Source organism: Octopus bimaculoides, chromosome 11 (assembly GCF_001194135.2).
Source record: "Octopus bimaculoides isolate UCB-OBI-ISO-001 chromosome 11, ASM119413v2, whole genome shotgun sequence".
NCBI lineage: Eukaryota > Metazoa > Mollusca > Cephalopoda > Octopoda > Octopodidae > Octopus > Octopus bimaculoides.
In genome coordinates, this window is record NC_068991.1 from 39,927,385 (window position 1) to 39,930,827 (window position 3,443).

At 40.2% G+C, this 3,443-nt stretch overlaps 1 long non-coding RNA gene across 1 annotated transcript in view; it reads right to left on the bottom strand.

The window, feature by feature from the left end:
• The window catches only part of LOC128249032 (uncharacterized), a 5,550-nt gene extending 4,987 nt beyond the window's left edge, over nucleotides 1-563 (bottom strand). Inside the window, exon 1 of the long non-coding RNA XR_008265130.1 lies at nucleotides 482-563. This is a non-coding gene — a long non-coding RNA (uncharacterized LOC128249032). The remainder of the gene's footprint in view (nucleotides 1-481) is intronic.
• Nucleotides 564-3,443: the final 2,880 nt, after the last annotated feature.

The following is a 3,443-nucleotide window of genomic DNA, read 5'->3' on the forward strand; positions in this document are numbered from 1 at the left end:
TATATATGTATGTGTATATGTGTGAGTGTTTGTAGTTCTATTTCTCATGTTGTCTATTTTCTCTCTTATTCACACGCATGCACCCACACACATACACACAAGCGCGCACGCCAACACACACAAACACACACACAAACACACACACACACACACACACATACAAACACGCATACAGGCACATATATAAATATAAAGATATGCCAACTCTGTCACCATACAAACGTGTATGTGTGTATGTGTGTGCCTGAGTGTATATATGTATGTACAACTAATATGTATATATTGTTGATATATATACACACACACACATATGTATGTATATATACATTTATATGTATGTATGTGTATATATATATATATATATATATATATATATATATATATATATATATATATATATATATATATATATATATATATATATATGTATGTATGTATGTATATTTAATACATATATATACTCACACACTTCTATACATACCTCTCAGCGCTCGAGTTGTCACACTTTTCGTACATAACGATTCCATGTTCGTGTGTATGTGTGTGTATGTGTGTGTATGTGTGTATGTGTGTGTGTGTGTGTGCGTCCGTGTGTGCGTGTGTGTGTGTGTGGGAGTGTGTATGTGTGTTTCGCAATCTTCCTTACTTTGTCTCCCTCTCTAGTCTGTCATCTATTCACCTACCTGCCAACATACATACATACATACATACATACATACATGTCCGCCTCTCTACCAATTTATATATGTCACTATCATAGCATCTGTCTACTTCTTCCTTTCTGCCTTTCTCTCTGTAACGCTTACACACACACATCATCATCATTAACATAGACTATATAAGACACCTCCAGATAGACAGACAGACACATGTGCCCACTTGAAGACATACACATCTAAATATATACATAGAAGTATGCTCACATACACACGGGCAAATTACACACACACACACACACACACACAGATAAAACATGTGCACGCTCACATATTTATATGTACGTAGCTACACCTCTGTAATGTGATTGTGTAGGTGGGTACTTTGGGTTAGGTATGTGAAAAATCTGTTGACCATTGCTAGACAAACTCTGAATGAAAAATATGCCTGAATAAAAAAATGTGGTTAATAGGAAACAAAAGCAAAAATGCTCTCAGTGTACGACATAAACCAAATTACCTTCGCACCTACCACACACACACACACACAGAGACACACACACACACACACACACACACACACACACACACACACACACACACACACACACACACACACACACACACACACACAATCACACACACACTACACAAACACACAGCAATGACGCTGCTTCTTTGAATAACAAGGTACCGTTCGTATGATTGAATATGAGCTCACAAGCGGCATATTTCATGACGTTCTGCAAGGTTATCTGCCAAGAAATTCTGGAGGTAAAAACATAGATCGGTATACAGGCAGACAGAGAGATATATAAATATATACACTGACAGACAGAGAGTTAGTCTCATATACATGCCGTCAGTCTTTCGCGACTTTGTTGTGTCATGTCGGCATTAACTCGTATCCGAGTAGTTAATCTGTAGCGAGTGATTGAACCTCTTCATCGTGATTGGTTGCGAAGGATGCCAGTACCTGTTCAGGTCTAAGGCAGTATAGAAGATCCGGGGCATTTATTGTAGGAGGGTGTTGAAGTTCAAGTCGCTTTTTGTGTCTTTGACCTCTGATCTGTGCTTCTTAACATCTGTTATTTCCATCTGGTCAATTCCCTTGAACGGACCTTGGGCAGTACCTGACGGTTATCTCCCAGGTATTCGGGTCAATGCAGCAGCGGAGGAGGGTGGCCTTGAGCTGATTTCCAATACGGAATTTGGGGGATCCGCTTGGTCTGGTGCCTGAAGCCAACTCTACAAAGAAGAGTTAACGAGGGAGGCGCGTTTGAGGCACACGTATGATGTGTCCCGACCCGCAGAGGTGGAGTCGTGCTTTGGTAGCTTCAATGCTGGACAGTCCGACTCGGAGAAGAATCTCTTCTTTGGTAATATGGTCCTTCCATCGAATCCTCATGACTGTGCGAAATTTGGGCTATTGGAAACATTCGGTTCACCATCCAAACGAATATCAGCCATCCATCTTCTCTACTGGATTTGAACTCAGAGCGCAAAAGACAAGAACAAATACTAAGAAGCATCCAGTTCAACGTTCTTCCAGTTCTTCCAGTCGCCCACACTGGAGTGGTACTTTTTTATCGACTTCGGAAATGTGAAGAGCAATGTTCACCTCGATAATATTTGAACTCAGAGCACATGTGTCAGGACAAATGCGGCGAAGCATTCTAGTCAGTGCCATTCAGCAATACAACGTTCTACATGTAGCATTGTGAAGACTCCCTCCCGCTTCTCCGCTCATTATCCGTAATAGGCTTGCAGTGGTAGTTTTCAAGCACCTCGTTAATAAGGTCCCATCAGAAGCAATTGTTATCAGACTTTCCAGCCGGATTCACAAGCGTGATCAACTGAGATTATGGATATTGTCCAACCACCTCATTCATGATCTACTTTTAGGTCTCCTACCCGTTGGTTCGGCTTGAGGAATTCGTCTTGAGATTCTTCCCTTCGACATCCTAATCACACGTCCGTAATGCTGTGGCTGTGACCCCTCAATGCGAAAAAAGGGCTAGACCTGGAGATGCTCTCTGATCTCCCAGCTATGTTCCCTGTCGAGTAACTTGACTCCAGGGATCCTTCGGAGGACCCCATTTCGGCCGCGTTTAGTTTGAAGAAGAGAGTAGTTAATGTGCTCTGGTGTTGATGTGCGTAGTGTGGTATCCAAGAATAATTTCTCTGGGAATTTGACGAACAAGGCACTGAATATTATAATTGGCTCTGTTACTATACTTGACGAGCAGGGTATCATCCGAATCAATAGTAAATGTGATCCAGTTTTTTTTTCTCTTTTTTACCCGGCAGTAGCTATTTCACCTTTTCGAAAAGGCAATGAACATCACAAAATGTAGTCTCTGATCCTTTGATGACAATTGGCAAAAATACACCTCGATAGCTGCTTTGATTTACCAAAGCTGTAGGTTTCTGATATTTTCGTGACAGCACTAAATTCAGGATTCATAGATAAGGTATCTCCGCGCATGCACATACTAGGTGGGACGAAAGTCACGTACCAAAACATTTGACATTTTATTTATGTTACGTTATCCTTATTATTATTATTATTATTATTATTATTATTATTTTATGTTTGACTTTTGTTTTGCATTTGTACAAGTTGGATCCAAGTCTCACCCAGAGACCTCAAGAGACAACAAGTTAGAAGTTCATGTAGGTGTTATGCCTAGGGTACCATATATTTGGATTTGTACAGTTTTGTTCAAGTGAATGTTTAAGAAACCATAAGAAAATTATGTTTGCTTTAAAATTTGAGATCACATA